The 26,283-nt window shown below is 43.4% G+C and overlaps 1 protein-coding gene across 3 annotated transcripts in view; it reads left to right on the top strand.

Annotated features, from left to right (window-relative positions):
- The window catches only part of OSBP2 (oxysterol binding protein 2), a 376,231-nt gene that overhangs the window by 7,462 nt on the left and 342,486 nt on the right, over positions 1-26,283 (top strand). Inside the window, exon 2 of one of the 3 annotated variants that reach the window (XM_044989855.1) lies at positions 18,121-18,661. The exons of 1 other annotated variant lie outside the window; for it this stretch is intronic. The gene's annotated coding sequence lies outside the window, so the exon portion shown is untranslated. Of the gene's footprint in view, positions 1-18,120; positions 18,662-18,691; positions 18,791-26,283 lie in introns of those variants that run through there. One more of the 3 variants, XM_044989856.1, reaches the window with a different exon arrangement.

Genomic DNA, 26,283 nt, shown 5'->3' with positions numbered 1-26,283 from the left:
ATTGAATGAGGACTGAGTGTTTGACTCAGCTGAGTTATGACTGTAAAAACTTGGACCAGAACATATTGGAAGATGTCTTCATTCTTGTAACTGGAATTTCTAAGTGAAGCATAGCTGATGCTTTTTGAAAACATCACCTTTGAACTGAGGCCAAGCCTAGAAACTTCAGTCCAAAAGAACTGAGAAAGTTATAAAAAGTTATAATAATAGTTAGAACTCAGCCATCATTGTAGCAATGTCAGCCAGCAATTACTGCAATGAATTTACATAAGATATAATCTAGGATAAAATATGCACGACTGTTATGGTTCTTTATACAGCTTTAGGGTAGTAAGTAGGAGAGGAGTAACCCAAAATGATTAAGTGCACGTTGACTTTGATTTTGTGTATTGTTCATTATTCTCCTGCTTACTCAAAACCTGCGGGTGTTTATTCCTGTTTTATGTTTGAGCTGCATTTTAAAGTGACTCTGAAAAGGCCTCATGGGGTTCCATGTTCAGCTTGCCTCAATATCTGTCAGTTCTTAAAAACTGAATTGAAGACCCACTAAATCAACGCCAGAGTGTTCTCTGGTACTTCACCGGAACAAGAGGAGTAAGATAAGTCGACCGGAGAGCGTTCCAGTGTCCATTGTAAACACTGCAGTAAGTTGACCCAAGCTACGTCGACTCCAGCATAACTTAGGCTGACTTACCCCGGTAGTGCACACAAGGCCCTTGTGTGGACCTGCTCTGAGCAGGTCAGGTCAGCAACTCTGGAAGGGCTAGAGTTGAACCTCACTTCCTTACTGCTCTAGTGGTTGCAGGTGTAGCTGAGCAAGGGGCACATAAGTGTGTTTCCAATCACACTGTGCTCTGGCAGCTTCCTGCCTTGTCTCGTAACACCAGTGTTTGGGAATGTTACTTTGGGAAAGCTGCTGATAATATTTTTCAGTTATTAAGTATATACCTGATTGTCAAGTCTGATGTCCTAGAGCCTTGGGAGGGAAATTGACATCCGACAGACATGCTCTTCTACCACTGCCTTGGCCTCATGTACAGTGGATTAGAGATACAGGAAGGAAATCCTAAATTGGAAGGGGCCATAAAACTATCTGGTAACGTTGTCTCATAACAGTGATTATAAATGGCTGATATGTCTGGAGTTATTCCTTATCGTTTTTTTCTTCTGCCTTTCTAACTGTCCCTGCCTATTATCTCACTTTTTCAGTAAGTTCATTGGCTGGCTTGAAATCCCAGAACATAGAGAGCTGTTCTGTATTGGTGACTGTGTGTGGTGGTGGGGAGGGGGGAAGGATCTGGCATTGCCGCTTCAGCACCCTCAGCTGTGAACTGTTCCTTTGACTGCACTGGCTGGGAAAGCTGCATTTTTCTGCCACCGTAGGCCACCTCCTGCGGTTTTGTTGCTGCCTAAAATTACCTTTATCTGCTGGGTATGAAAGTGAGGGGCACGTTAAATAGCAAGAGACTCATTTCTGAGGAGGATTTCAGAGAGGCTTCCTAGCCCAGTGCTCCGCTTATTTGTGTTCAGACTCAGGAACTTTCATAGATATTTCTGATAAGCCCCTTCTCTTCCGAGCAAGTTTCTTAAATTGAATTCTAGCTTTACGTTTTATCTTCCAGGGCTTCTAATGTGTGTTTCATGTAGCAGTTATTCTTGATCAGCATTTTTAATCATCCTAAAAAACCACAACCAGAGCACAAGAGGAGGAGGACCCAGCCTATCAAGTGCCCAAAGTGAAATCGCATAACTCTTGTATTGAGGAAGATGTGACAGGGCAACTTCCTGCCATATCCTTGGGAGACCTTACTGAATTGAGTTTAAGTGGTTTTGGGGTCCAGTGTATTAAACAAATGGTTTATCTATGCTTTGGCTCTCCATGCGGGGGGGGGGGGGGGGGGGGGGCCATAGCTCCTCCAGGAACCAAAACCGGCGGTGAAGGCAAATTGCTCAGATTATGCCCCCAGAGAGGTACCAGCTCTAGGAGAGGCTCCCATGTACTAGTTCAGACTGGATTCTGCAGAGATTGAGACGATGAAAGAACTCTTGGATAAATAGCCTGAGTTTAAACTGACTCTGGACTCTGCTTCCTGATCCAGCAGGCAGACAGGGCCTTCCCTCCAAGCGGAATTCTCACCCTTGCAGAAGGATTGGAAAGACTCTAGTTCACTAGGGCCCCATGAGGCTGCAGGGTAACCTCTGGTGAGCTTTTAGCATGCACATGGGAAGTTTGGTTTGTGTGTGTTCTCTGTAATGGTCTTGCCAGAAGAGTAAATGTACTTGCTTAGGAGGAGCTGACTGGTAACTACTCGAGCCATAGCCCTCAAGGAGAAAGCAAAGCATGGATAGAATGGCTTGCTTGGGATGTCACAGTGTAGATCAGGGAGCTGTGCGCCCTTCAAACCCCTGGTCAGGAGGGAGTGAGATGCAGGTCTTTGCCCAGGAGAGGTGATGGCTGGGACCTGGAAACCTTTTAAGTGGGTGCTCTCAAGGGACCATGGAAAGGGAATACAGGAGCAGTTCTTCAGGGTCCAAGGAGAGGACAGCTCTGTCAAGGCATGGCAATTTTAGAATTAATTGTACTTAATCAGTGTTTTAACTAGGTTCATTCTCAGTCATCTCATTTTCATGTGATGGCCTCGTTTGCTTCACCTGGAGTTCCACCATTGGCATTTATCCATAGGTAGGCCACCTATGGAGAAGGCATCTTTTGTAGCCTGCTGGTGCGGACAAGGCATTCAGCATAGTCCCAAAATGCTCCCTGTGAGGATTCAATGGGTGCAGAGAGCTGCATTGCTGAGGCGGCTGATGAGTCAGAAGGATTTGGCAGCATGGTGCAGTCTCTCTGGGTGGAATGAAGATAGGAAGAGTGTCGTGCTCCACGTTTGTTTGCAGGCTTGGTCAGTTTGCTTCCTGCTCAGTTGCGCGCGCTCAAGAAGATGCATCAAGTTCATATGACTCAGAACTGGACAGGGGAAGAGTTCAGTACCTGGGACTGTGCCTGTATCTAGGACTGCATGAGGCAGATATGACTCAGAACTGGACAGGGGAAGAGTTCAGTACCTGGGACTGTGCCTGTATCTAGGACTGCATGAGGCAGAGCCCCCTGTTCTTGTGGTGGTGATTGGTGGCTGGGACACTTGCCATCCCTTGGTTCTTAGCATTGTTTTAGTTCTCACTACAATTGGCTCCGACACAGCAGTTAACCTCAGCTTCCCTGTGCAGTGAGGAAGTCAGGAGCTTCCTGTGTCAGGAGATTTCCCAGTCTGTTGCTTTCTCTGTCGCATTCTTCCTGATTCTGTTGGTTTTTCCCCTTTATTTGCAAGCAGAGTTGCAGAGTCCGTCTCAACGCTTATTTCATGCTCTCAAAGATGTTATGCTGGGCCAAATACATCAATCGATGGTGTTATAGCAGGAATGAATTTGGGTCATTTTATGTAGAACTAAATTATGAGACAACCAATCTGCGTGGCAATATTTTTGCATCAAGTCTGAGTCAATTCTCAGTTTATCCAAGAATCCTCCCTGCTGTACCCTCTCCTCCCAAACAGTATTTCCCAACTTCCCTTTCCTGAATTCCTCTTTGGTCTTGTCTCATTTTTATTAACTCTTCCAGATAAGGAATGCATCTGTTCGAGAGATAACAGCTGCTAGCCTTCACTCTCTAGTGTGAGATAAGTGGCACTCTCGCGCCTGTTAAATAATTTTGACCTCCTGAGAGCAGTGGTAGCAAGGTTGAATGAGCTTTTCAAAGAAGTAGAATTACAGGTAAATAACTTCTCCTTATTGTAGTCATTAATTGCAATGCAAACCCGCTGTGGTAAATGATTACTAAAGTGGATGTGAAGAGAAAGTATCTGGAGCTGTGCAAAGTACTTGCTTTTCACAGAAATCATTTTTGAAACCAACTAGCAACAGCTGGAGCAGCCTTCTGCTTGCTGATTCATAGGAGCAGAAGACAACACCCATCCATCATGTCTCCCCTGTGTGGCTAGGTTCTATTTGTGTGAAAGGCTCTTTCACCTCAGATTTGTTGATGAATAATACAGCAAATACATTCTTCCTTGCCCACATGCTGCTGTAAGCGGCCTAAGTTACAATAATATAGGGGTTCTCTGTGAGCAGCTTAGGGGAAGTTATGTGCTGGGCATGCTCATGTATCTGGAAGACTTCCTTCATTGGGTGGTATGGTTCTCTTACGATGCTGTTTTTCTGAGGTATTTCTCAAGTTCTCTAGTATGACTGGATGTAGCATGGCCTTGGAATAGTTGCTTTTAGAAAGACCTTTGACCTCCCTATGCTATGGGCATGATGCATTCAGGTTACTTGCTTAACTGGAGTGGGGCTTCTTGCAATGTTAACCACAGGCTGTAAGTGCAGTTGCATTGCCACAATTTGAATGTTTGTCTCTTCCCAGCTGAGTTAATACATGGTGGCCTTCAGTCATCCAAACCCAGCGCTAAAGTGGGACTTTGTCAGTGAATAAAAGGTCATTCACTGGGACTGTGAACTTCAGTTTCTCTTGTGAAATGTTTGAGAAATCACCACCTGACCCTCTGCTTGTCTTCCTGCTTGATCCTGCAATGAAATCAGTTCTTTGAGCGTCTTGCTCTAGCTTGGCTGCCCAATAAAGTGCAAGAGGCATCTGGGCAGTGAGAACCTTTGTTTAATCTTTGTTAATTGGCGTGAGTGAGAGGGGCAGTTATTAAAAACCTATGAAAAACTGATCCGGACTCAACATTGGATTTGTGAAAATCCCTCTAACTGGTCATGCTGAAAATCAGATGAGAAATAACTCAGGTGGATTGTGGCATGGAGCCTTTGATAGGATTAAGGCAGAGGAGAGGAGGCAAACCCTCTCTTCCCCCCCCCCCCCCGGGATCTTGTTGAGGAGAAGGAAATGGGTTTGGTGTTGGAGCAGAGGACTAGGAATTGATTTCAAGATTTCACAGCTTTGCCAGTCACTTGTTTATTAACTTGGGGGGCGAGGGGGAATCCTTTAGCCTCTCGTAGTCCTTGTATCGTTCTCTCCTATCTGATGGGGGCACTGAGTGTCTTGCGTGCATGTAAAGTGACTTGAGAGCCATGGGCAAAAAGCACTCTAGGAATATAAAAGGGGCAGGGGGAGGAAAACCAATCTCGAAGTGGTTGCCAACTGCATCCCCCACCTGTGCATGTGTTGGAGAAAAGATGAGTGTCTTTGCAGGTGAGTGTCTTTGTGTCTGTTTGTGTAGTGTTTGTCTCTCTCAGTAGAGGCCCGGAGGGGCAGACTGCTGAAGGGGCAGCCGAGCCTGGATTGGCTGAGCCCTGATTAGGGGGTGGAGCCAGGCTAGGAGGGGCCTATAAAAGCGGCCGCCCAGCCAGGCAGCGGCACAGGAGGCAGCAAACAGGGCTGCTAACAGGGGAGTTTGAGTGGGAGTTTGCAGGGGGAGGAGGAAGGGGGCGGCGCCGTGTCCCCTGTGTGTCTCAAGGTACAAGCACCGAGCGAGGCCAAGACAGCAGCAGCCATGACCCAAGCAGCAGAGGACACACCGAGGATGAGAGCATGCAGCAGCTGTGGTATGTACCTGGTTCTAGCAGGGGACCCAGAGCAGTACTATGTATGTATGAAGTGTCGCCTAATAGAGCTGCTGGAGAAAAAGATCCAGGGCCTAGAGCTGCAGGTAGAAACCCTGATAGAGAATAGAAGGGGGTTCGAGCAGCTGATGGAGCAATGGCAGGCAGTAACCGAAGGGAAACGCTCAGGGGCACAGGTGGGAGCAGGGGCTAAGGCCAGTGAGGGGGGACCACCAGACGAGGAAGATGGGCGGTGGAAGCATGTGACTGTGAGAAGCAGGCCGAGGAAAAGGAGAGCTAGTGAGGGGGAAATAGAGCTAAGGAACAGGTTTGAAGGTTTGGAGAATGAGGAAGGGGTAAAGCAGATGGTAGCTGATGGTGGGAAGCCAAGGAAAAAGAGACGAGCGGCCAGTCCCATAGATAGAGGGGAGGAGTCTATGGAGGCAACACCAAGTTTGGGCCAGGGGAGGTTACAGGATGGCTTAAGGGGAACCACAAGGGAAGATAGGAATGGAAGGAGCTTGCAACCAGGGGGAACGGGGGATAGGTTAGAGGACCGCACTGTCCCCAGGCAAAGGCAGGTCTACGTGATTGGGGATTCCATACTGAGAAGGTTGGACAGGCCTGTGACCAGGGCCGATCCGGAGAACAGAAGGGTGTGCTGTCTACCGGGCGCTAAAATACGGGATGTGGACCTGAGGTTGAAAAGGATCCTAAGAGGAGCAGGTAAGAACCCTTTGGTCATCCTTCATGTGGGAACGAATGACACGGCTAGATTCTCGCTAGACAGGATCAAGGGAGACTATGCCAGGTTGGGTAAGACGCTTAAGGAAATTGAGGCTCAGGTGATCTTCAGTGGGATCCTACCTGTCCCTAGGGAAGGGCGCCAAAGGGGTGAGAGAATCCTGAAGATTAATAGTTGGCTGAGGGAGTGGTGTTACAAGGAGGGCTTTGGGATGTATGGGCACTGGGAGGCTTTTGGGGACAGACAACTGTTCTCACGGGATGGGCTCCACCTAAGTAGGGAAGGAAGTAGACTTCTTGGAGGGAGGCTGGCTCATCTGATTAAAAGAGCTTTAAACTAGACACTGGGGGGAGACGGTTGGGAGAGGTCCTGGTGCTCTCCACGCCAAATTTATACATTGGGAGTGAGAACAAGAAGATAACAACAGATATAGCCAGAGGAGGACGGTTAGGTGTAAGGAAGAGGGGGGGGGACAGATACTAGATCGACAGGTCATACTGGTAGTACTGTGTCCCTACCGAGCGGGGTGAAAAGAGTGAGAGGAGCCCAACAGCAAAAGTTAGGATGTTTGTTCACCAATGCGAGAAGCTTAGGTAATAAAATGGAGGAACTGGAGCTCCTGGTCCGAGAATTGAAACCGGATATCGTAGGAATAACCGAAACATGGTGGAACGATAGCCATGACTGGAGTACAGGTATGGAAGGGTATGTGCTGTTTAGAAAAGACCGATGCAAAGGTAAAGGTGGGGGAGTAGCATTGTATATCAATAATGAGGTGAAATGTAATGAAATAACTAGCAATGCAATGGATAATACGGAGTCTGTGTGGGCAATGGTCACATTGGGGAAGAAAACTACCAGAGCCTCACCAGGGATAGTGATTGGGGTGTGCTATAGACCGCCGGGATCTAGCTTGGAGACGGATAGAGAGCTCTTTAATGTTTTTAAGGAGGTAAACACTAATAGGAACTGCTTGATCATGGGAGACTTTAACTTCCCAGATATAGATTGGGAAACAAATGCTAGTAATAACAATAGGGCTCAGCTTTTCCTAGACGTAATAGCTGATGAATTCCTCCATCAAGTAGTTGCTGAACCGACGAGGGGGGATGCCATTTTAGATCTGATTTTGGTGAGTAATGAGGACCTTGTTGAGGAAATAGTTGTAGGGGACAACCTTGGCTCGAGTGATCATGAGCTAATTCGTTTCAAAATTAATGAGAGGATAATCAATATTGCATCTGAGACTAGGGTTTACGATTTCAAAAGGGCTAACTTTACTAAATTAAGGCGATTAGTTAGGGAAGTGGACTGGACCAACATATTTAGGAATCTAAAGGCAGATGACGCCTGGGGTTACTTCAGGTTGAAATTGCAGGAGTTGTCAGAGGCATGTATCCCGAGAAAGGGAAAACGGCTCGTAGGTAGCAGTTTTAGACCGAGCTGGATGACCAAGCGTCTTAGAGGGGTCATTAAGAAAAAACAGAAAGCGTACCAGGAGTGGAAAATGGGAGGGATCAGCAAAGAAACCTACCTTATTGAGGTCAGAGGGTGTAGGGATGCAGTGAGAAAGGCAAAGCGACGGGTGGAGATGGACCTAGCGAAGGGGATTAAAACCAATAGCAAAAGGTTTTTTAGCCATATAAATAGGAAGAAAACCAAGAAGGAAGAAGTGGGACCGCTTAAAACTTTAAACGGAGTGGAGATTAGGGATAATCTTGGAATGGCACAATATCTGAATGAATATTTTGCCTCGGTCTTTAATGAGGCTAATGAAGGGCTAAGGAATAGTGATAGAGGGACCGATGGGAATGAAGATATGGGGGTAGACATTACGGTATCTGAGGTGGAGGCCAAACTTGAACAGCTTAACGGAAGTAAATCGGGGGGCCCGGATAATCTTCATCCTAGAATATTAAGGGAATTGGCGAGTGATATTGCTAGCCCGTTAGCAATGATTTTTAATAAATCTCTAAATTCGGGGATTGTACCGTTTGACTGGAGATTAGCTAATGTAGTTCCTATATTCAAGAAGGGGAAAAAAAGTGACCCGGGTAACTACAGGCCTGTTAGTTTAACATCTGTAGTATGCAAAGTAATGGAAAAATTTTTAAAAGAGAGAGTGGTTACGGAGCAGGAGGCCGATGGCAACTGGGATAGATTACAGCATGGATTTACGAAAGGTAGATCGTGCCAAACCAATCTGATCTCCTTCTTTGAGAAAGTAACAGATTTTTTAGACAAGGGAAATGCGGTGGATCTAATATATCTGGATTTCAGTAAGGCGTTTGATACGGTACCGCATGAGGAATTATTGGTTAAATTGGAAAAGATGGGGATCGAAATGAAAATCCAGAGGTGGATAAGGAGCTGGTTAAAGGGGAGACTGCAGAGGGTAGTACTGAAAGGGGAACTGTCGGGTTGGAGGGGGGTTACCAGTGGAGTTCCTCAAGGTTCGGTTTTGGGTCCTATTTTATTCAATCTATTTATTGCTGACCTGGGAACCAAGAGTAGGAGTGGGCTGATAAAGTTTGCGGATGACACCAAGTTGGGAGGTATTGCCAATTCGGAGAAGGATCGGGATATCCTCCAGGGAGATTTGGATGACCTTGTAAACTGGAGTATTAGTAACAGGATGAAATTCAATAGTGAGAAGTGTAAGGTTATGCATTTAGGGATGACTAACAAGAATTTTAGTTATAAGCTAGGGACGCACCAGTTGGAAGTAACGGAGGAGGAGAAGGACCTGGGAGTCCTGGTTGATCGTAGGATGACTATGAGTAGGCAATGTGATGTGGCCGTTAAAAAAGCTAATGCGGTCTTGGGTTGCATTAGGCGAGGTATTTCTAGTAGGGATAAGGAAGTGCTAGTCCCGTTATATAAGGCGTTGGTGAGACCTCATTTGGAGTATTGTGTGCAGTTTTGGTCTCCCATGTTTAAGAAGGATGAGTTAAAACTGGAACGGGTACAAAGAAGGGCCACTAGAATGATCCGAGGAATGGAAGGCCTGTCGTATGAAAGGAGACTTGAGGAGCTCGGTTTGTTTTCCTTAACCAAAAGAAGGATAAGGGGAGATATGATTGCACTCTTTAAATATATCAGAGGGATAAATACCAGGGAAGGAGAGGAATTATTTCAGCTCAGTGCTAATGTAGACACGAGGACAAACGGATATAAATTGTCAGTCAGGAAATTTAGGCTTGAAATTAGACGAAGGTTTCTAACCATCAGGGGAGTGCAATACTGGAACAGCCTACCGAGGGAAACAGTAGGGGCGAAGGACCTCCATGACTTTAAGATTAAGCTAGATAAGTTTATGGAGGAGATGGTATAATAGGATAACGGGCTTAGTCAATAGGTCAATTAAGTGCCAAACTGGTAAATAGTACAATGGGTCAATGATATGATATTCTTAACCTTTTTCCAGAGGGTATGGCTGGAGAGTCTTGCCCGCATGCTCGGGGTTCAGCTGACCGCCATATTTGGGGTCGGGAAGGAATTTTCCTCCAAGGCAGATTGGCAGTGGCCCTGGAGGTTTTTCGCCTTCCTCCGAAGCATGGGGCAGGGGTCGCTTGCTAAAGGAGTGGGTAGATCGGCTTATGTGGCCTGCATCTTGCAGGAGGTCAGACTAGATGATCATAATGGTCCCTTCTGATCTTGAATTCTATGATTCTATGATTCTATGATCCGGCCTTTGGATCGGCCTCCCCACGGTCCTGAGGGGGATTCTAAAATGTAGAATGTGACTGCTACCTTCATGCTGCTCTCCCAAAGCTCGGTCCATGTCTTTAAACTCTGCTGTACCGAATCTTTGCTCTCTTCTTCAGCAAGCAGAAAAACCTTTCTTCTTTAACTACAGGCACTGTAATTTCTTTAGCTTAGTGAAGTGCCAGGAGACAGGTTTGCTATGTCGCCTGTTTCCAGTTTGACCAGACACAGGTACTCGTTAGTGCCCAGTCATACTCAGGTTTGTGCACGCTTTATCACCTTCATCTTGTGTAGAAAGTAAATAATGGCCCCGGGTGCATGTTATCAATTCTGCCACTTGATACTAAAATAATTCATACAAAAATAGTTTGCCATGGCAGCCGTAATTATACACTACGGGACTTTAACATCTTCACATCAAGATTTCTAGCCGAGTTGTGTAATTTCTTGCACATGGTAAATAGTTGAAGGAGCTGGTTAAATTCAGGGCTACATGGAATTCTAAGTTCAGCCCTCTGGGTTCTTTAGTGGTGTCATAAACAGATAGTTAAGGGTTAAGGTCTCTTTTACCTGTAAAGGGTTAACATGCAGTACCTGATGACCACCTGACCAGAGGACCAATCAGAGACAAGATAATTTCAAATCTCTGTGGAGGGAAGCCTTTGTCTGTGTTCCTTGTTGGCTCTGTGTTCTCTTTTTGGATCTAAGAGAGGCCAGACATGTCTCCAAGTTCTCCTGGAGTAGTTCCTACTATTCAATAGTGAGTATTAATTAGAAAGGCGGATTAGTCTTATAATTTGATTTCTACATTTGCAATTGTGTGGTTGCTGAAGGAAATTCTTTATTTCTGTTTGCTCTTACTTTGCTTTTACTGAGAAAGAAAGGAGGGGGGATTCTCTCCAGAGATTGATAAGTTTAGACCCTGTATTTTTGCATCTTGGGTTACAGAGACAAGTTACTTTCTTTTTATTCTTTAATAAATCTTTTCTGTTAAGGACTTGGTTGATCTTTCCTTGGGTGAATTCTCAGGGAAAAGGGAGGAGGAAGGCATCCCTCTGTAGTTAGGTCCCGGTATCTCTCCCAGGAAAAGGGAGGTGGGGAGGAAGCAGGGGGAATGGTTTATTTCTCCTGGGTGTAAGAACTCCATGGATTTGGGGCTCTTGGGATCCCCAAGGATTTTGGGGAAGGACTGTGTCCCAATCCACGTACCTGATTGGGTGGTGGCAGCTTTTACCAGATCTAAACTAGCATTTTTAGTTTAGAGGGAAACCAGTGCAGGTCCCCATATTGAAACCCAACAGCTCCAAGTGGGGGTGAGACCTATGACAAGTGGTTTACTTTTTAGGTATTTATTGGTGTTCTGATTACCACCGTGGCACTTCCTAGGAGAGATTATAGAGCAAGCAGTGTACTGTAGGCGGATACCATGTGGCCTGGGGCAATGACACAATGCTATGTAAGTTAAATATTTTCCCCTACCCTGTCACATGTGCCTCACTCTTCCCACCAAATGTCATGCTAGTGTGAAAGAGCTGCTGTAATCTCACAAATTTTGACTCCCCTCTGGGATAAAATTTTTGATCAAGAAATCGGAGAGGACATTCAAAGGATGGCTTCAGGCAAAAGGCTGTTGGTTTGTTTTTAAATTGCAAATGACGGAGATCTTTATTCAGGAAAGGAAGTACTCTTCATGGAAATGGTATATAGGGTGACACAGCATCTCAGTTTTGTGTAATTTGGATTTAGTGCATCTGGCAATTTATTAGCTCAGGAGAACTATGTAGGTCTGAGTTATTTTACTCAGCTTTATTATACTGGCACTTCATACATAGAAAAGAGCTGCCAGACTGGGTCAGACCATGGTCCATCTTGCCCAGAGTTCTGTCTCCAATAGTGGCCTGTAGCAGAGCTTCAGATGCAGTGTACACAACAGGGCAATTAAAGATCCCTGTCTTCTGCTCCCAGCTTCTGGTAATCAGCAGTTTATGGTGACCCCGAGCATGGATTTTTGTACCTGACCTTCTTGGCTAATGGGCATTGATGGACCTATCCTCTGTGAACTTAACCAGATTCAAAAAAACCTGCATATGTTTGGTCATCACAACATCTTATGCCAATGAGTTTCACAGGCTAGTTGTGTGAAAGAGTAATTCCTCTTGTTTGTATTAAACCTGCTGTCTAGTCATTTCATTTCTTTACCTCTGGCTTTTGTATTGTGTGGAAGGGTAATAACTTTTCTCTCAAGTTTTTCTGCACCAATCTTGATTTTTTTTATAGACCTCTATCATATCTCCCCTTAGTTGTCTCTTCTAAGCTGAACGGCCCTAATCTTTTGAATCTCTCCTTGTATGGAAGCCATTCCATATTTTTGCTCATCTTCGTCCTTCTTTGAACCTTTCCCAGTTCCACTGTATGTCTTTTTTGACATGGGGTGACCAGAGCTGGACACGGTATCCATGTGCACCAACACATGGTATAAATCCATGTGTTGGTGCACATGGATTTATATAATGCATAATATATTTGTCATCTTTTCTGTCCCTTTCCTAATAGTTCTTAATATACTGTTAGCCTTTTAGCTGGCTGCTGCTGCACACTGAGCAGACGTTTTCAGAGAACTAGCCACAGTGACTCCAAGATCTTTCTTGAGTGGTAACAGGTAATGTATATCAGTGGTTCCCAACTAGGGGCATGCATACCCCTAGGGGTACACAGAGTTCTTCCATGGGGTACATCAACTTACTTAGAGATTTGCCTTATTTTACAACAGGCTACATAAAAAGCACTAGCAAAGTCATTACAAACTAAAATGTCATACAGTTGTTTATACTGCTCTATATACTATATATTGAAATGTAAGTACAATATTTATATTTCAATTGATTTATTTTATAATTATATGGTAAATGAGAAAGTAAGCAATTTTTCAGTAATAGTGTGCTGGGACACCTTTGTATTTATGTTTTATTTTGTAAGCAAGTAGTTTTAAAGTGAGGTGAGACTTACAGACTCATAGACTTTAAGGTCAGAAGGGACCATTATGATCATCTAGTCTGACCTCCTGCACAATGCAGGCCGCAGAATCTCACCCACCCACTCCTGTAACAAACCCCTAACCTATGTCTGAGTTATTGAAGTCCTCAAATTGTGGTTTGAAGACCTCAAGCTGCAGAGAATCCTCCAGCAAGTGACCCGTGCCCCATGCTGCAGAGGAGGGTGAAAAACCTCCAGGGCCTCTGCCAATCTGCCCTGGAGGAAAATTCCTTCCTGATCCCAAATATGGCGATCAGTTAAACCCTGAGCATGTGGGCAAGACTCACCAGCCAGCACCCAGGAAGGAATTCTCTATAGTAACTCAGATCCCAACCCGTCTAACATCCCATCACAGACCACTGGGCATACTTACCTGCTGATAATCAAAGATCAATTGCTAAATTAATTGCCAAAATTAGGCTATCCCATCATACCATCCCCTCCATAAACTTATCAAGCTTAGTCTTAAAGCCAGATATGTCTTTTGCCCCCACTACTCCCCTTGGAAGGCTGTTCCAGAACTTCACTCCACTAATGGTTAGAAACCTTCGTCTAATTTCAAGTCTAAACTTCCTAGTGTCCAGTTTATATCCATTTGTTCTTGTGTCCACATTGGTACTAAGCTTAAATAATTGCTCTCCCTCCCTAATATTAATCCCTCTGATATATTTATAAAAAGCCATCATAACCCCCCTCTACATTCTTTCCCGCTCCCGTTAGGATCCTTTTCAACCTCAGGTCCACATCCCGTATCTTAGCACCCGGCAGACGGCACACCTTTCTGTTCTCCGGATCAGCTCTAGTTACAAGCCTGTCTATTCTTCTCAGTAAGGAGACCCCAATCATGTAGACCTGCTTTTTCCTGGTGACAGTGTGATTCTCCGGTCTATCCCCTGCTCCCACCGGCTGCAAGTCCTCTCGATTCCTATTCGCCGTTGCAATCCTCCGCAACCCATCCCGTATCCTCCTGAAGCTCATATTTGGTGTTGTCTCCATTGACTCTTCCCCTCTTCCTGTAGGACTAGCTGCTCTTCTCTTCTTCCTTGCCCTCTCATCTTCAGCGACCACCTGCTGTGCCCCTTCTTCATTTTCCAGCTCCGCAAACCTGTCCCTGAGCTCTATTTCTCCTTCACTGGCCCATATTTTCTTCTGCCTGGTTCTCTTAGTCACATGCTTCCACTATCCACTTTCCTCACCCAGCAGTCTCCCCTCAGAATTCTTTGGTCTTGCTTCCATCTGCAAGTCTGAGCTTGTCCCTTCAGCCTCCTCATGTCTTTGCTCCATCATCTGCTCGAAGCCCCTTCTAAACTCAACCAGAGTTTGCACCTGCATCTCCAGTCCTCGGATCTTTTCTTCCATCAGCTCTATCAGGTGACACTTCATGCAGACAAAACTCTTTTCAGGTACCCCCTCCAGGATCATGTACATGCCGCAGCTTCCACGTCCAGTCATCCTCAATGTGTATTTCACTGCTGCCTCTGTATCGGTCATAGCCTTCCCACCTAAAAGCTGTTAGTCCAAGAAACACAAACCAAAACCACCCCGCAACAGGCACCAGAACACTGGCAGACCACCACCCACTCCCTTCACTAGCCTGATTCATTTAAAAATGGGCTTGCAATTTCATGTGCCAGGTCCATTATGAACCGTACAATACAGTGTAAATAAAGAACCATAGCTATTGGATTACGTGGGCATTGTATTTGAGTTTGGCTCTAAGTTCACACTGGAGATACCATCAGCTGTTGTACTGTAAGGAGATCTTATATTCCCCCGATGCCACCACACTTTCCTCCACTTCAGCCAGTAGTCTACAGTGATGAATTATTTCTTATACACAGTGTAGAAACAGCACCTCGCTACAACCACTAGGGTTATACCCTCCATAGGGCATGAGATGTGTGGTCAGGGATACATTTAGTTCAGATTCCTTGGAATCTTAACTGTGAAGTTTCAGACTTTAAAATTTTACAACCACGTTTCTCCTAGTTTAATAAGTTTTACTACACTGCCCTGTCTGTGGGAGCAAGGGGAAGTCTGTGGTCTTGCTGTCTGTGACCATACATTGATTATGGAAATGTATTAATCTCTTACTGCTTTGTTACAGTGTTCCGTGCACTGTGTGCACAGAGATGCAATTATGCAGTGTTACAGTTGAAGTGAAGCACTTAAGTCAGGGAACTCAGAAGTTAAGGTTTTTACTGCATCGTTAACTCTTAATGTTTGCATTTTCTGTGTTTTAGGGAATAGATTAATAAGTGATATGCACAGCCCTACATTAAACGATGAAAACTGGACTAGGAAACACATGGCATTAACATTAAAGTGGAGTGAAATTATCATGACTTTAGGAACCTTAATCTTGGAATTGCCTGAATTGAGTGCTAACTCACATAGTCCTTAACCTAGCACCATCTTGTCATTTTTAATTTCTGTCTCCTTTTTTAAGGCTGGGAAATTCAGTTATCAGGTACTGAAGAACCTAGGTTGGTGTGTTAGCTTCAATTTAACTAGCATCTGCTAATGGCAGAAATTACTGTAGAAATAGATATCATGTAGGGGAAGCAATGGATTTTTAATTGCAAAAGAAAACAGGCTGTTATACTTTCTCAACATTCAACACACTACTTACTTTTGAGTCTATGCATCAACTCCTCATATAAAAACATATTGATGGAAACAAGAAAATTCACCCTTCCAAACCTGTCTTTGTCTCATTTTCAGTAAAGGTTAAATGCCTTGTTAAGTCTGAATTACTGCTTTTTTAAATGCGCAGACATTTCTGGTTTCGTCTGTGCAGTCATTTGTAAAACTAAAGAATTATTGGCAAGTATGAATTTCTATTTTAAAAACCTGTGTGCTCTGAGCTCTTGCTGATTGCATTCCTATAGGGCCACACGCCTATCTTATTGTCCACACAACTTTAGAAAGACGTTTTTGCTAGTTGTACTTTATTTTTTGTGCTGCCACATAGCTAGACCAATAACTCTCATTGAAGTTGGCAGCTCTTTCTTGTTTGTCAACACAGTCTACAGTCCTTCAGGTATCACATCATCTCACTGGGGTTTGATACCAAGATGTGTAGAAAGCTAGTGTACGAGTTGAGTGCATTGTTAAACTACTTCATGTTTCTCTCTCCTTGAATAGGTCTGCTGCCAAATTTATGTGACTGCTGCTTGATAAGAATGGATTTAAAAACTAAGCCATGCTATGGTATTGCAATCTTGCTGATAACATTTACTACAAAAATAGTCTCCATAATTTCTAGGGTAAAACCTAGCACTGCTTTAAAAGCAATGTAAGAATCATGCATAATAGAATATTCCCCGTATTCAGGTGTAGTGTAGGGATGTGTAATCCTTTTTCAGGGATCATATTTCTTAAGGTGTGTGTGTGTGGGGGGGGGGGGGGGAATGGTGGAACCAAAACAAACCAAAAAATTCCCAGCCAAACAAAAAAACTAACAAACCTCCACACATCGCAAAAAGAAGACAATGGCTTTGGCTACGGATAAATTTGCTGGATTTAAGGAAAAAACTTGCTATATAACTTCTCTTGTCAGGGATTCATAAGTGCAACTGCCTCAGAATGGATATCTTCCTCAACTGAAGAAGGGAAGATTTCCTTTCAAATCTGCTACAAAGCTGGAAGTGTTGATTAACGAATCTGCTCATGCTGAACTGTAATTCCATCCTGCAGTAAAAATTTTATATTTGCGTTAGCCCAAAAGAGAATTCACTGGTCCATATCCAAAACAGACATTTTTTCTTTTTTCTCTTGAGGGGTTTTGGGTGTCAAAATACATGTATGCCCCTGCTTTTTTTTTTTTAAAAGACAGATTGATTTATGTAAGGAGGAGCATGGTTAAAATGCTAGAACCCAAAATTCATGTTTCTCCATCCTTTTCCCAGATTTGTCACTGACAGTTTGGGCAGGTCACAAACCTGGACCCTCTGTTTCAATTAAAATAAGCTAAACCTCCCCTGCTCTGGGGAGGTTGAAGCTTTGGTTGCTTTAACGTTAGATGAACTGAAAAGCAGTATAGAAGTGCGCAGTCATCTTCTGGGGGTCTAGAGCATTGAGAGGCTGAGTGCTTTCTGCATGGGCAGCTCATGTGCTGCAGCTCCAAAGGTGGTGGTTCTGCCATCTTAGGTTTAATCTCTGTTGCCCTAAACATGTTCTGAAATCCGACAGTCTCAGGTGGGGGGAGCTGAGTGGGCGTCCTGTCTGGTGTGGTACTTTGGGAGGAATAGTAGGGGACTCTGGAAAGTGGAAAAGCAGCCAGATTGTGGTAACCATATGGCATGCCAAAGGAGAGTTTATATCCTGGGGAATTTAACGTTACTAGCGAGAGTGCTCAAAATTGTCCAGTTGCAGTGCTCTTACATGAATTTAAATTGGCGAAGGCACACAATGCTGTTTAATGCTAGCCTTGAGCTATAATTCTGCTGAGTGTCAAGTAATGTTATTTTGGGCATAAGTATCTTTATCTACTTCCACATACAAATGTGGTGACGCTGGATACTTGACTGCTCTTAAGCACCATAGTTAACATCCTGTGGTGAGTCCCTAAACTGTCAATGCTCCTTCACTTAGTTAAGGAAAGGAGAACTTAGGATAGCCCCATCCAGCACCTCAATCTCTCCAGTGTTTGGTTCTTCAAACATTTCATTCTCTGTAGAAACTGTGCTGGAGGCTTTATTTAGCCTGATATAATTGAACAAAGGGCAGAAAAGAGCCATTTCTTTTGCAATTGTTAAGATTCCAGTTTGGGATAGTGAAGGGATTTCCTGCAACATTTTTTTTCCATCGCTGATACTCTAGGGATCTTCCCTTTCTCTGAATCAGAGTTTAAATGTCTCTTCATGGGCCCACTTTAAAAAAAATCAGAAGGAAAGGAAGCTGGAGAGAAAAATGAAGGTAACTGAAAATCAGACTTCAAGGACAAAAGCATTGCATGGCCTCTTGGAAGGAAAGGATGACAAGCCCATGTTTATTTTTCTATATAAACTATAGTTTTGTATTTTGTTGTTCGTTCTTGTGCTCTTTAAAAATTGGTTGACTCTTTTCTGTTGTAGTGCACTGTCTTCTGTACACACCCGCAAAGGAAACAATGGCAGCTGAAACCAGTGACCAAGTGATCTGTCAAATGAAAGATTACTAAAGTGCAGACTGAACTGCTTTGGCCATCAATTGGGAACTTTTGATTACCACCCACTGCAATGATGTTGTTTGACAACTTAGCGAGTCTACGCTGGAACGCTGTGCACTGCTGCGCACCTGTCCTGCCTCCACAGCTTGCCAAGAGAAGAAACGGGAGGTCTATTGTGTTGCTTTCTGAAGAGCCATTTGGACAGATGGAGCCTAACACAGGAGATCTCTTTACTTTGCCAAACCTTAACTGCTGGGAATGCCTGTTCCTTTCCTAGAAATTGCTGCCTACCTGAGGAGAGAGAATGGGGAGGTAGATAACACAATGCACTTCGAGACTCTAAATGCTTCCCATTCTTACATGTTTGTATCAAGAGAACGCTGAGCTTTCCTAAGCAACAAGTGGAAGATGTAACTGAAACCCTAGCCTGTCCTCTTGGCTGCTACATTTTGCATACTCTCTTGCTAGTAAGTGAAAGTGTGAAAAACCATTTAATCTGTTCTCAAGCGAAAGGGCTGAAGAACTCTGCATCTCTTGAAATAATCTGACTGCAGGTTTAATCCTTTGAGCCTGTTGATCAAAGGGATTTATCCAAGGTAGCCAGTGCTCTTGTGCATTGGAGGGCCAGAGTTCTGCATTGTGCTGGCTCTCTTGCACTGTACTCTCTCTTTTAAAGTACTGCGGAGTTGGTGGTGGGGGGAGGGGGAGCTGCTTTTTTTGTAGTTCTAGTTCTTATAGTTTATGTAACATAGAAATATTCATTACTCCCATGTTTGGTAAAGAGTGTCTCCACTGGAAACAGATGGTGAGTTCTCTAATATTCATCTTTAGACTTAGTTTGCCCATCCTCTGCAATCTTAATTGTCTTTCCCATCAGGACTGAAATGGAATTGTATATCCAGAGCTGGAATGCTCCGACGCTTGTATCCTCTGTAGATTCTCAGTTCCCCATGTTTTGGATTAGTTTGACTTCCCACCAGTACAGAGTATCCCTCCTTCACCTTCAGTCTATCGGGCTCTAAATACTCTTTGTTCAGCTGTCAGTTAATGTTGATTCCCCAAATGAGATACTAATATGGGACAAAGGAACAAAACAAATTACTTGGCAACTTAATTATCCTAATTTCTTTGCACCTGTTAGCTTTGTAGAGTGTCTTTCTCTGACGCTAAGGACTTGCCAAGTGTGATGACAGCAGAGAGTCCTGTGGCACCTTATAGACTAACAGACGTATTGGAGCATGAGCTTTTGTGGGTGAATACCCACTTCTTCGGATAAATGTCAAGTGTGATGAGTTTCTCCTGGAATTTGAGAACTTTTCTTTATGATGTCTTTACTTCTGGATGTTCCAGTGGGGTCCCAAAGCTGCACCATTGTGGCACTGATGGCGGGAGTCCTGAGAAGTCAGTGCCTTTGTTTAGGGGATGGCTAATGGAGTAAACTTGCACTGAGTTCAGCTTCTCTTCTAGGCCTCCGAATTTTCCTCTTGCTGCCCTGTGATGTATTTGACCTGGTTTTGTATGTAAATGTTTGTCCTTCTCGCCACTGGGGGGTGATCTCGAAATCCTGTTAAGGACTCTCCTCTCATTTAGTGTTGATTGAAGCTACCTCACTGCACTAAGATTTCTCCAGAGAGCTTTGATACACTTCTCGTTCTCTGCTCAAATAACCATTTTTGTTCATGCCTTCAGTAAACAGCCGGCAGTGTTTTTGTATGAGCATCAAATAGATATGTACTAGGGGAATCAGTATCAAAGCATGGAAGACAGGGTGTGTAGCATCTGGCAAGTCATTTTTTCATTTTCTTCACACTGGCTAGGAAATATTTACTGCTCACATGTATTTTAGACTTGTATCACCCTTCTGGTCTCTAATCTTTACTAAGAAACCACATTTGAATATAATCTACTTCCCTCCCACCCCATCATCTCAAGCCTCAGAAGTAGCAAATCATTTGAAGAGAGACGATGGTAAAGTTTCAGTGAAGAGCAGTATTGGCACGTCTGCTACTGAAGTGAATGTGGCTGGGATTGATGTCTACAAATAAATGAGGATTCTGGCGTGGTTCCTTCGATGGGAAGTTCAGGATTCTAGCCATTTGGTATGCACAGGAAAAGTGAGTTAAAGCTACTCTTTATGGAACACTTGGTCTCTTTCCACCTGCTGCATTTGCATTACACATAGCATCAGGTTTTGTTGGAATGTTCTTGGGGTTTCTATAAAACAGCTTTGTGATGGCACATGCTAAACAAACACATTGGCAGGCGTTTGGGGCAACATGTGGGCAATTCTCTGGGGAATTACTGTGGATGGCTATTGGAATTTAGTTCTTCTGAGAATCGGAAATGTGCACAGCGGGGAGTCATCAAATTTTCCTGACTGGGTGCCACTGATACTTGATGGTGAAGGTGAATTTTGTGGAGGAGGGTTGTCATGGAAACTAGAATCCAGGTCTTGAGTTTCACTAGATAAATATTCAGCTCCTAGGCAGAAAATAAAGACACCAACCCTTATGGCCGACCAGATTAAAAAGCAGCTTTGAGATTTGTCCCTAAATCTGTGCTTGTGAAGTTTAAATAATGTTTGATATAAATTCTAAGAATTTAATGTGTGCAGCCCAAATGCTTTTGCGGCTAACCCTCCTCTAACTGATCCCAGCTGAACACCTGTTTGGTGTGGCATATCAGTAGAAGACTTGGTTTTCTTTCTGGTGTGGGTGGAGTTATCCCTCTTCTAGACTGACAGTCTGAGAGATGGGAAATGTCTCAGATGTCTCTGCAGACACATGCAAACTTCAGAAATCAAAAATCCTGATGTACATGTGAAACTCGGATGCTGCCTATTCAAAAGGGGTCTGCACATCTGAAAATATGGGCCTTAATATTTAGGATTGTTTCCACATTTTATACGCCTGCAGTGGGGTGACATGCGGCAGTCCCTGTTCTGCCACAAAATTCCTGTGTAACCCTGGGCAAGTCACTTAGCTTCTTCATGCCCCAGTTCCCATCTGTAAGATGAGGATAATAGCACATCCCTCCCTCATAGATGTGTTGGGAGGGGAAACACCATAGCATCCGAGCACCTCAGTTGTTATAGGGGCCATAGAAATAGCATGTACCTAGACATCCCCCTCAACCCCTAAGATGGGTCTCCTCTTTCTGATCCTCGCTGTATCATAAGCCATATGTACTGTGACCAATTTGACAAACATCTGAAGGCGTATACCTCCTAAACGGAGCTCTGGAAAGCAAGAGATCTGACTTTAAGGGCTGAACTCTGCCTTCTGAGACAAATGCACAACTCCCATTTAATTCTGTATCTCACAGAACACAGTTTGACCCTTTGTTTTGATCTGATCATTTTTTGGTTTACATTTCTTGTACATGTCTATATTGTAGATCGGGGTAGGCAACCTATGGCATGGGTGCCAAAGGCGGCACACAAGCTGATTTTCAGTGGCACTCACACTGCCCAGTTCCTGGCCACCGGTCCAAGGGCTCTGTATTTTAATTTAGTTTTACATGAAGCTTCTTCAACATTTTAAAAACCTTATTTGCTTTACATATAACAATAGTTTAGTTATATATTATAGACTTACAGAAAGAGACCTTCTAAAAACGTTTAAATGTATTACTGGCATGTGAAACCTTGAATCAGAGTGAATAAATGAAGACTCGGCACAGCACTTCTGAAAGGTTGCCGACCTCCTGTTGTAGATTGTGGCCAGGAGCCCCAGAGCTCAGTTTTAGTACCATGCTGTTAAATATCTACTTTGAATCTGAGGTGGTGGCAGTTCAGTGGCTGGTGAAAAGATTCCTGTGTGTGTGTGCGCGCGCAGTCAGTATAAATGTGTGTATATTGTATGTTAAATCCTGCCAGAATTAATGCATCATACAATTAGATTCCAATCGAGCACCTAGGAACCCCAGCCATGGGCCGGAACCCCACACTGCTAGACACTGTGCAGACAGTCCCTCCCCCATAGAGCTTACAGGCTAAAGTTGAGAAGTCAAGTTCTTGAGTCAGGAAATGCAGAGTAAGGCTGTGAATGTTCGACCTTGGCTCTGGCCCCTTGTGCTTATGTCTTAAATGATGGGCAAATAATAAAAATGTGTCTAATGAACACCTAGAATTTTTATGCAACCTTCTACAAAGTCTTCAAAGGGGGGTTGAATTCAAGTCAGATGTATGAGAACAAAACAAACCGAGTAGGAAGAAAATCAGTGCAGTGGTTTTAAAGTTACTTTAGAGTTGGCAAAGGCATTGAGAAGGAGATTGATAGTAAGGTGAATCTCAACAGAAATTCAACTGTACATGTGTAATATAACTTTTATTAAGTGTTCACATCTTTTAAATAGAGAACAGATTTTTCTTCAAGTATGCCTTTAACTTTGAGTCATGGAGATATACAAAATAAACCAAGCTTGAAGTACCTAGCTTTAATTGTTTGAGTTATTGGAGTGCAACATTTCTCATGAGAGCATATGAAAAACTGCCTTCAAGTCTGAATAACTCAGCAATTGAGTTTTGCCTCAGCTTTTCAGAAAATCTTCTTTGGGCTCAGACAAAGCCTTAAATTTCTACCCAGAAAGAATTGGTAAATTACCAAGTATCAGAGGGGTAGCCGTGTTAGTCTGGTTCTGTAGAAGCAGCAAAGAATCCTGTGGCACCTTATAGACTAACAGACGTTTTGCAGCATGAGCTTTCGTGGGTGAATACCCACTTCTTCAGATGCAAGTGGTGGAAATTTCCTGGGGCAGGTATATATAAGCAAGCAAGAAGCAAGCTAGAGATAACGAGGTTAGATCAATCAGGGTGGATGAGGCCCTGTTCTAGCAGTTGAGGTGTGAAAACCAAGGGAGGAGAAACTGGTTCTGTAATTGGCAAGCCATTCACAGTCTTTGTTTAGTCCTGGGCTGATGGTGTCAAATTTGCAGATGAACTGGAGCTCAGCAGTTTCTCTTTGAAGTCTGGTCCTAAAGTTTTTTTGCTGTAGGATGGCCACCTTAAGATCTGCTATTGTGTGGCCAGGGAGGTTGAAGTGTTCTCCTACAGGTTTTTGTATATTGCCATTCCTAATGTCTGATTTGTGTCCATTTATCCTTTTCCTTAGAGACTGTCCAGTTTGGCCGATGTACATAGCAGAGGGGCATTGCTGGCATATGATGGCATATATTACATTGGTGGAAGTGCAGGTGAATGAACCGGTGATGTTGTGGCTGATCTGGTTTGGATCTGTAATATATGCCATCATATGCCAGCAATGCCCCTCTGCTATGTACATCGGCCAAACTGGACAGTCTCTAAGGAAAAGGATAAATGGACACAAATCAGATATTAGGAATGGCAATATACAAAAACCTGTAGGAGAACACTTCAACCTCCCTGGCCATACAATAGCAGATCTTAAGGTGGCCATCCTACAGCAAAAAAACTTTAGGACCAGACTTCAAAGAGAAACTGCTGAGCTCCAGTTCATCTGCAAATTTGACACCATCAGCTCAGGACTAAACAAAGACTGTGAATGGCTTGCCAATTACAGAACCAGTTTCTCCTCCCTTGGTTTTCACACCTCAACTGCTAGAACAGGGCCTCATCCACCCTGATTGATCTAACCTCGTTATCTCTAGCTTGCTTCTTGCTTGCTTATATATACCTGCCCCAGGAAATTTCCACCACTTGCATCTGAAGAAGTGGGTATTCACCCACGAAAGCTCATGCTGCAAAACGTCTGTTAGTCTATAAGGTGCCACAGGATTCTTTGCTGCTTCTTGGTAAATTACGAGCATCTGTGAAAAACAGACAAGAACAGAAATTGGAATTTAACTTTGACTGTAGTATATACTGTGTGTTCCCTCTCTGATAGTTGGTAGACAGTTTTGGAATTCTTTAGAATTTCCTTCTAAAAATGAAAGAAAAATACATTAAAACTTCTATTATGGTCACTTTATAGTTTGAGCACACAAATGCTTAGAGTTGGGAGGACCACAAAAAACCTGAGCAGAACCTTTAGTCAACTAAAATGTTACTCAGGACTTTGTTCCTTTTTGCAAAATGTGCTACTCACATTTGTAATATATTGTGAAGTATAAATATTTGTCAGATGAACTTTTTACATATGGTGGCTTTTATTTGATCACATAATTGCTTAAAAAAACTCCTGTAAATCAGATGCTCCTGATCCTTTGTTGTGAATTAGTGAGTTTCCTCTGAGATAGAAGTCTTTGGGCCAGAACTGTTTGTTCAAAATGTAGAAATAATAAACTCTGGCAATCTTTTCTCTAATGTTTTGTACTTGTGGTGCAGAACATTAGAATATCAACATTTTGGCTGTAAATAACTTTTCCTTATTCACTTTCTCCACACAACTCATGATTTTATCTCTCTCTATCATATCCCCCCTTAGTCTCCTCTTTTCCAAGCTGAAAAATCCTAGTCTCTTTATTCTCTCCTCATATGGGACCCGTTCCAAACCCCTAATCATTTTAGTTGTCCTTCTCTGAACCTTTTCTAATGCCAGTGTATCTTTTTTGAGATGAGGAGACCACATCTGTACGCAGTATTCAAGATGTGGGCGTACCATGGATATATATAAGGGCAATAAAATATTCTACGTCTTATTCTCTATCCCCTTTTTAATGATTCCTAGCATCCTGTTTGCTTTTTTGACTGCTGCTGCACACTGTGTGGACGTCTGCAGAGAACTATCCATGATGATTCCAAGATCTTTTTCCTGACTCGTATCTAAATTACCCCCATCATATTGTATGTATAGTTGGGGTTATTTTTTCCAATGTGCATTACTTTACATTATCCACATTAAATTTCATTTGCCATTTTGTTGCCCAATCACTTAGTTTTGTGAGATCTTTTTGAAGTTCTTCAGTCTGCTTTGATCTTAACTATCTTGAGCAGTTTAGTATTGTCTGCAAATCTTTTTCAGAGCCACTGTTTACCAGGGTAGAGTCCCTGATCCTAGAAGTCTGGCCTGTGTTCTTTGTTCCTAGATGTGTACATCTTACATTTAGCTGAATTAAAACAAGTTGCTTGCCTCCAGTTTAACAAGCAATCCAGATTGCTCTATAAACGACCTGCCCTCTTCATTATTTATCACTCTCTCAATTTTTGTGTCATCTGCAAACTTCCAGTGATTTTTTTCTTCTCCCAGCTCATTGATTAAACATTTTAATAACATAGAGCCACGAACCAGTTCCTGCAGGACCCCCTAGAGAGACACCGATGTTGATTCCCTGTTTGCTGTTGCATTTTGAGACCTATCAGTTAGCCAACTTTCAGTCCATTGAATGTATGCCATTTTAATTTTATCTGTCTAGGTTTTAATGACCATGTCATACGTCTGTGACGTTGGCAGACCAGGTGCCAGCTCATGCCAAAGCCCCGGGCCTCATTAAATGCTTACAAATGCGTAGTCAGGCCCATTCACTTGCATATTAATATAGATCAAAGTGATTGTTAAATGTATTAGAGATGGAGTTCTCAACCATTTTCTTTCTGAGCCTCTGTCATAAACAGATAGTTAAGGGTTAAGGTCTGTTTTACCTGTAAAGGGTTAACATGTAGTACCTGGTGACCACCTGACCAGAGGACCAATCAGAGATAAGATTTTTTCAAATCTCTGTGGAGGGAAGCCTTTGTCTGTGTGAGAACTGTTTTTTGAATCTAAGAGGACAGTCATGTCTCCAAGTTCTCCTGGAGTAGTTTCTACTAATTAATAGTGAGTATTAATTAGAAAGGCGAATTAGTCTTATGATTTGATTCCTATATTTGCAATTGTGTGTTTGCTAAAGGAAATGCTTTATTCCTGTTTGCTGATATTGCTTTTACTGAGAAAAGGGGGAGAGGGGATTCTCTCCAGAGATTGATAAGGTTATACCCTATGAGTGTCCAGCTTGGGCTCATAGAGATTCTGTAGTTTCTTTTTATTCTTTAATAAATTCTTTTCTTTTCTTTGGACTTGGTTAATTCCTTCCCGTGGGGAAATTCAGGGGAAGGGGAGGGGGAAGTGGGCTGCTTCCCTGTGTGTAGAGATTCAAGGCGTTTGAATCCAGGCATACCTGTCTCCGGAGCAGG

Source organism: Mauremys mutica, chromosome 16 (genome assembly GCF_020497125.1).
Source record: "Mauremys mutica isolate MM-2020 ecotype Southern chromosome 16, ASM2049712v1, whole genome shotgun sequence".
NCBI lineage: Eukaryota > Metazoa > Chordata > Testudines > Geoemydidae > Mauremys > Mauremys mutica.
The sequence above is the reverse complement of the archived record's forward strand: the minus strand, read 5'-3'. Positions and strand labels throughout refer to the sequence as shown.